Source organism: Rattus rattus, chromosome X (assembly GCF_011064425.1).
Source record: "Rattus rattus isolate New Zealand chromosome X, Rrattus_CSIRO_v1, whole genome shotgun sequence".
Taxonomy (NCBI): domain Eukaryota; kingdom Metazoa; phylum Chordata; class Mammalia; order Rodentia; family Muridae; genus Rattus; species Rattus rattus.
Genome location: NC_046172.1, coordinates 21,163,466 through 21,172,247, shown reverse-complemented (window position 1 = coordinate 21,172,247; position 8,782 = coordinate 21,163,466).

The following is an 8,782-nucleotide window of genomic DNA, read 5'->3' as shown; positions in this document are numbered from 1 at the left end:
CTATTGCTCTCATGCCCTCATTTCGTCTAATAATATGCTCTATGATTTTAATCTAAAAACTAAATTGTGTTATTTTTAATACATACTTCCTTAATTCCGACTGGCTGTAACCTTTTGGCTAAAAGCTACTTAATGTTTTAGTCAATATTGTTTGATAATAATTATTGAATAATAATTAGTAGTAGTATTTTATTTTGTTTTATTTTAATAATTATTTTATTTTAATTCAATAGTTCTCATTTAATACTATAAGAAAACATTTTTTAGTATAATATAATTAGATGTGAGATATTCTTTGTTCAAATGCTGTTTTTCACCCCCCATTAGTTTCTGTGTTTCAGGATCTATTCTACACTTAACCTTCCAATCTTAGTATAGGTGAACATAATTTCTAGGGGGTTTTATGATAAAATTAACTAAAACATATACTATTGCCTGTGTGTAACAAGCATATAGATATGAGCTGCCTCTGTTTTAATTTATGATGGTGGTATTTATGACAATATTAGAATCAAAATGTTTCCATTTAAGACTTTTTTTAAAAGAGACCATGTGTTGTTGTTAAATCTATTTTAAATATAACACTGGGTTAAAATACCTTAAATCTTTGTGTATATGTTTGTGACTTGTGACTGTATGTGTATGTGTTTGTTCATGTGTTGGGGTATGGTGTCAAAAGGCAGCTTTTTTATATATGTTCTTGATTTTCTCAATGTCTAAAACACACCCTTTGGTACTGTTATCTCAGGAAAGTGTTGAGAAATTCTTCTTTCTCTGCCTTCTATTACCTGTAGACCTGCCACCATTAGTGGCTTGAACTTCTGCATCCATCTTAGTTATGGGTTTGGAGTATCCAACTCAGGTGTCAGGTGAATGTGTCAAGTGCTTTAATGAGTTGCACTGCACCATCTCTCAGTCCTCTTCTCTATTGAACTATTGCTTTCTATTGTTTCTAAAGTTGCTAAGATTAACATGGGAAGATTTTTGTTGCAGTTGAAGAACAGAGAAATAAATGGCAAAAAGTATAAGGAATAAGGGATTTTCTTGGAATTATAGACCAGGGATAGATACAGAAAATGGTTTCATTAGAAATTTTTAAATGACTGGACTAGCATGAAACACATGAAGATCAAAGGTTTTTTGTTTTTGTTTTTGATTTTTTGTTTTTTGTTTTTTTGTTTTTTGTTTTTTTGTGTGATCAAGGTATATTCTTGAGCAGGAGATGTTAGTACAAAAAAATCTTGAAAAGTGTTAGTTTCTTTTTGTAAGCTGCATGTGTACATGCTATGTAGTAGTCATTTATAAGAAGGCCTGTATGCTCTCGATTTGTACTTATGTAGTTATAAACTTTAAGGACCACGTAGTGTAAAGGCCAAAATCATATGGATATAAATGAATATTTGTTATTACTTGTAAATACTTCAGAGACCAATCTGTTTAATATTTATTAAGAAGATAGTCTTGTGTAATCATTTGTTTATGGATTCAAGTCTCAGCTTCTACATACCATACGTTATATTACCATGAGAGATCATGTTATCAATGAGAGTACATTTTTTCCTCTATGTAACTGAGGACCTATGATGAGTGTACTTGTGCTAAGCATCTGTAGTGGTTTGAAGAAGCATGGCCTCCATAGACTCACGTGCCTGAATGCTTTGCCCACAGAGAGTGACACTAATAGGAAGTGTGGCTCTGTTTGAATAGCTGTGGCCTTGTTGGAGGAAGTGTGTCACTGTGAGGGTGGTTTTGATGTCCTATGCTCAAGCTCCACCCGGTGCAGAACAGACCTTCTTCCTGGAGGCCTGAGGAAGATAATCTCCTACTGGATGGCTTTGGATCAGGTGTAGAAATCCCGGGTTTTTCTTCCAGCACCAAGTCTTCCTGAATGATGTCATGCTTCCCATCTTGACGATAATGGACTGAACCTTTGAAACTGCTGGCCATCCACAAATTAAATGTTTCCCTTTATAATAGTTGTCTTGATTATGGTGTCTTTACAGCAATGAAACCCTAACTAAGACAGCATCCAAAAATGACTACTATTATCCACACAGAATATCCAGGTGGATATTACCAATGCCTTTGTGTGGACAAAAAGAGTGCAGCCGGTAGAATAGTTTTCAAAGGTTTATTGTGTCAAAAATTGAATCTAGGTCCACTTGACTCTAACCTCCAGGACTGTTCTACAGTATATTGAAGTACCTGTAATGCCATAGTTTCTACTTTCCTTCGGGTTATAGCTACACATGATATTTGGTGAGTTACTGTAAGAGAAATTATACTGTGGTTGTAGACAGACTGGCTTTCTTTAATATTCACACATCTGATCTTTACAACACTATGGATCTCCTATGGCTTCATCCATATGTTTGGAATAGATATATGGATCATCATTCCAATAGAAATGTACCAGTATGTGTTGGGGGGGGTCTTCACTGGCATTCATTTGTTTATGGAAAAACAGTACTTACATTACTAAGATTTTGCAAAATTGTGACTGCATTTTGACTCCATATGTAGGATCATATTTCATGTATAGGAGACACATATTGTCTCCTTCAAGCAAAGATGGTCTCTACTAAAATAATTTAGTTTATGAAATCTTCCAAGGCCATAATCAATTAAGTTCAAATTTGTTACAATATAATTTAACAAAAATGTACAAATTCTTGACAATCTGCATAGTGTGTGCTTGTCTTTATCCTTGATGGTCATATAAGAGTGACAATTTTATTTTTTACTTTTTGTAATTTAGGAATATATCAACCAATTTGTTTTTATTATACAGCATGAACAAATACTAAACCAAGAGAAGCATTTTGCAAATCTTGCTGACACGCCTATGGTGTGAAAACTTGGGAAACAGAGATGCAGGACCAGGAGTTAAGAGACCTGTTATGTGTTGCATTAAATATAAAAGGTGGCGAGACCAGGAAGCTTGCAATGCTTTACGCTACTCTACCTAACTCCATCTGATCCTGGTGGTCCGTGAGCCATTCCAGCTTGGTACCTTGCCATGCTGCTTGGCTTTCATTCACAGTTCCCTTGGTGGGTTGTTACCATGCCAGATATACACATCCAAATTTATGGCAGGCTTGGCGCTACTGCCACTGCACCAAGTCTTGAACTCAATTAAGGAGCCACATGAAAGAACACACCACACAATAACCTCTGATCCAACTGATAAGATATAATTTTCCCATCTAGACAGCCAAATATCCTGTACACACCCATCTCTGAGAAATATTTATTACAAACTGTATATATGCGCAGAGAAGAATCTTAACATCTGCTGCCATGTTCTCTCGGCTCCTACTCCTTGCTCTGACTCTTCTCATGCTTTTCCCTCCCTTCTAAAACCTCTGTTCCAGCCTCCCCTTTTCCTTGTCCAATGACAGGCCTCGTTTTATCTTGTTTGCCTTCACCTGCATAATGACATCAACCTACAGTTAGGCCTCATGGAGACCCTGCCTCAAACAGAAATAATCAGAGTTGGTAGCACACATCAAACTCTAGACATCACTAGTGTGCACTCCAACACATACCATGTAAAAACAATTCCCCCATCTCCAATGGCTTATTCTAATCAATTCTGTGTATTTATTATGAAAGTCAAGATAACAAAATTGCCTTTATTACAAATTTCTGAAAACTAGAAAATCTAAAGATCTATTCCAATTACCTTTTAATCCAAACTACTCCAAATTTTATTTTCATTGTTTCTCAGCCTCAAGCTTGAGGCTTCTAAAGTTTACAGAATGCTTTGACTCATTCTTGATTTTTTGGGTAAACATAAGTCATTCACATGAATCCAAACATCACACTTTCTATACAATTTAAAGGTTAATAAGTTAGAAAATTCCCAAGCACCAGGGAAAGAAACAAAAAGCAACTTTCACATCTTCCTTGTGGCATCTTTAACAGCAAGGATAGTGTACAATTCAAACTGTTCTAATTCTTCCTGATTCTATCTTTGATAAGGGCAGAAAGTACAGAGACACTTTCCCATGTTACACATTTCCTTCAAGTCTTTTTTGTCTCTGCTCAATCTGAACAAATCTTCTCTCTTGCTATAGGATCTTTCAGCACTGACAACAAGGTGTGGACCCTTCCCTTTGGAAAGGCGCTTTGAACTTCCCTCAAGATTCTGTCACTTCTGTTATCCACAGGTCTGCTCTCAATCCAGTGACAGAGGTTGCAATGATGTGCTGGCTGCTTGGCACTCAGGTTCCGGATTAGAGTTTTCATGTCCTTTAATAGTGTTTCTGGTTGTAGGATTTCTGAATCATCAGATGGGTCGTCTTCACCTTTAGTCTGAGGAGTTTATGGGTCCACAACTGGGTTGACATTTGATGATGGCTCCACAATGGCAGTGGGCAAAAATCCTCAAAAACTAGCTTTGAACAAAATTCCTTAGTATTTGAAAAGATTGAAATCCAAAACCCAACTACTCAAGGCAAAGTGAGTCAGCAGTTTTATTTTTTAATTATATAAAATTAGTGTGTCTCCATCTGCAACCAGAGCTAAAGTTGTCTTATAGTCCTCCAACCTCAAGCACTGCCTGGAGAGAGCTGGTCTCCCAGGGATGCTCTCACACATAAGACAATAAGTGAGACCCCTACGCTGGCTTCACTAATTGTCCAACGAGGGACCCACCAGGAGTGCACTGGGCACAGGAACCAAAGAGCAGCCTGGTACAGGATCCTTCCAGTCTCCATCTGTGCCCAGATCTAAGACTGTCCAACAGCCCTCTGTACCCAAAGGGTACACAGAGAAAGCTGATCTCCCAGGAGTGCTCTCACTCCTAAGGTCACAGACTCATGGGCGCATAGGAGGGACTCGTCCCAGTCAGAGACAGCAAGACCAACAAACATCAGAGATAACCCAATGGTGAGAGGCAAGGGAAATAACCTAAGAATAAAACACAAAGACTACTTGGCAAGATCAGAACTCAGTTTTACAATGACAGCAAGTACTGGATACCTGAAGACACTGGAAAAGCAAGATTTGGATTTAAAATAAAATCTCATGGTAATGATAGCGGACATTAAGAAGGACATAAATAACTCCCTTAAATGCAGGGTGACACAGGTAAACAAGTAGAAGCTCTAAAAGAAGAAACACAGAAATCCCTTAAAGAATTACAGAAAAACACACCCAAACAAGTGAAGGAATTGAACAAAACAATCCAGGATATAAAATGGAAATAGAAACAATAAAGAAACCACAAAGGGAGCCAAACCTGGAGATAGAAAACAACTCAGTAGTCATAGACTCAAGCATCACTTACAGAATACAAGAGATAGAAGAACGAATCCCAGGGGCAGAAGCTACCATAGAAAACACTGACCCGACCATCAAAAAATGTAAAAGGCAAAAAGCTCCTAACCCAAAACATCATGGAAATCCAGAACACAATGAGACGGTCAAACCTAAGGATAATTGGTATAGAAGAGTGAAGATTCCCAATTTTAAGGGCCAGTAAATACCTTCAACAAAATGATAGTAGGAAACTTCCCTAACCTAAAAAAATCAGATGGCCATGAACATGCAAGAAGCCTACAAAACTCCAAATAGATTGGACCAAAAAGAAATTCTCCTTGTCACAGAATAGTCAAAACATCAAATACACAAAACAAAGAAAGAATATTAAAAGAAGTAAGGGCCAAACATCAAGTAACATGTAAAGGCAGACCAATCAGAATTACATCAGACTTCTCAACAGAGATTATGAAAGCTAAAAGATTCTGGGAAGATGTCATACAGACCCAAAGAGCAAACAAATGCCAATTCATGGTACTATATTCAGCAAATCTCTCAATTAACACAGATAGAAACCAAGGTATTCCATGACAAACCCAAATTTACACAATATCTTTCCACAAATCCAGCCCTACAAAGGATAATAGATGGAAAACTCCAATACAAAGAGGGAAACTACACCCTAGAGAAAGCAAGAAAGTAATCTTCTTGTAACAAACTCAAAAGTAGATAGCCACACAATCAAAATTCTACTTCTAACAACAAAAATATCAGGAAACAACAATGACTATTAATATCTCTTAACATCAATGGATTCAATTCCCCAATAAAAAGACATAGACTAACAGACTGGATAGGTAAAAGGACTAAACATCTTGCTGCATACAGGAAACACAGTGAAAAAGACAGAAACTATCTCAGAGTAAAAGGCTGGAAAAATTTTTCCAAGCAAATAGTGTCAAGAAACAAGATGGAGCAGCCTTTCTAATACCAAATAAAATTGACTTTCATCAAAAGTTATCAAAAAAGATAAGGAAGGACACCTTATACTCATCAAAGGAAAAATCTACCAAGATGAACTCTCAGTTTTGAAAAACTATGCTCCAAATAAAAGGGCACACACATTCATTAAAGAAACTTTATTAAAGGTCAAAGCATACATTGCATCACACAGAATAATAGTTGGAGACTTGAACACTACACTTTTATCAATGGGAAGATCACGAAACAGAAACTAAATAGAATGCAATGAAACTAACAGAATTATCTACTGTAAAATGGATTTAACAGATATCGAAGAAACATTTCATCCTAAAACAAAAAAGAATATATTTTTCTTCTCAGCACATCATGGTACTGTTCTCCAAAACTGACCATATAATTGGTCACAAAACAGGCTTCAACAGATTCTAAGAAGATGGAAAAAATCAATAAGATCACCAAAGACTAAGGAGATCTTCAAGAACAACAAAAAACAACAAGAAGCCCCACATATATACATGGAAGCGTAATAACGTTCTACAAGGGTAACCCTGGTCAAGTAAAGAAAGAAAGAAATGAAAGACTTTTTAGAATTTAATGACAATGAAGGCACAGTATATTCAAACTTATGGAACAAAATGAAAGCAGTGCTAAGAGGAAACCTCGTAGCTCCGAGTGCCTGCAAAAAGAAACTGGAGAGAGCATAGACTAAGAACTTGACAGCACACCTGAAAGCTCTACAACAAAAGAATAAAATACACCTAAGAGGGGAGTAGAAGGCAGGAAATAATCAAACTCAGGGATGGAATCAAACCAATTAGAACAAACAAAACAAAAATATACAAAAGAATCAACAAAACCAGGAACTGACTCTTGAGAAATCAACAAGATAGATAAACCCTTTATTCAGACTAACAGAGGGCATAAAGCATCCAAATTACAAAATCAGAAATGAAGGAGACATAACAACAAAACTGGGTATACAAAATTATCATATCCTACACAAAAGGAACTCAACAAAACTGGAAATCTGGATGAAATGGAGAATTCTTTAGACAGATACCAAGTACGAAAGTCAAATCAACGTCAGATAAACCATCTAAACAGCTCCATAATCCCTAAAAAAATAGAAGCACTCATTAAAATTCTCCCAAATCAAACAAAGCCCAGGACCAGGTGTGTTTAGTGCAGAATTCTACCAGACCTTCAAAGAAGATGTAATTCCAATACTCTTCAAACTATTTCACAAATTAGAAACAGAAGAAAAGCTACCCAACTATTTCTTTGAAGCCATAATTACCCTTATATGTATACCATACAAAGATCCTACAAAGAAAGAGTACTTCAGACCAATTTTACTCATGAATATTGAAGCAAAAATACTCAATAAAATTCTTGCAAACTGAATCTAGAAACACCTCAAAATGATCATTCACCATGATCAAATAGGCTTCATTTCAGTGATGCAGGGATGATTCAAAATATAGAAATCAATCAATGTAATCCACTATATAAACAGATTCAAAGATAAAAATAACATGATCATCTCTTGAGATCCTGAGAAGGCATATGATAAAATTCAACACTTCCTCATAATAAAAGTCTTGGAAAAGTCTGGAATTCAAGGCTCATATCTAAAAATAATGAAAGTACTATACAACAAACCAGTAGCCAATCAAACTAAATGGTGAGAAACTTGAAGCAATTCCAGTAAAACGAGGGTCTTGACAAGGCTACCCACTCTCTCCCTACCTGTTCAATATGCTACTTAAACTCCTGTCCAGAGCAATTAGACAACAAATTGAGGTCAAAAGCATACAAATTGAAAAGGAAGAATAAAAATAACACTATTTGCAGATGACATGATGGTATAGTTATATGATCCCAAAATCCCTCCAGAGTAGAACTCTAAAACCTGACAAACAACTCAGAAGAGTAGCTGGATATAAAAATTAACTCCGTACAAATCAGTGAACCTTCCTCCACCTCAAAAGGATGACAGACTGAGAAAAGGTAACTTTAGAGAAAACACTTCCTTCACAAATAGTCACAAAATAATATAAAATACTTTGATGATTCTACCAAGCAAAGTGAAATATCTGTAATAAAAAGAATCAAGTCTCTGAAGAAAAGAAATTGAAGATCTCCAGAAGATGGAAAGATCTCCCATGTTCTTGGATTGGCAGATTAATATGATAAAACTAATTCTTACAAAACCACCCACAGATTCAATGTAATCTCAACAAAATTCCAACTCCACCTCTATGAGAGTTAGAAAGTGGCAATGCAAATCCATTTGGAATAAATAAAACTCAGGATAGTGAAAAACTATTCTCAACAATAAAAGATCTTCTGGGAGAATCACCACACCCTGATCTCAATTGTATTACAAACCAATTTTTAAAAAAACTGTATGGTATTTACAGAGACAAAGGATCAATCCAGTGACTAGAATTGAAGAACCAGAATGAACCACACACATATGGTATGATTTTTAACAAAGAATAAAACTATCAATTGAAAGACACGTTTCCAA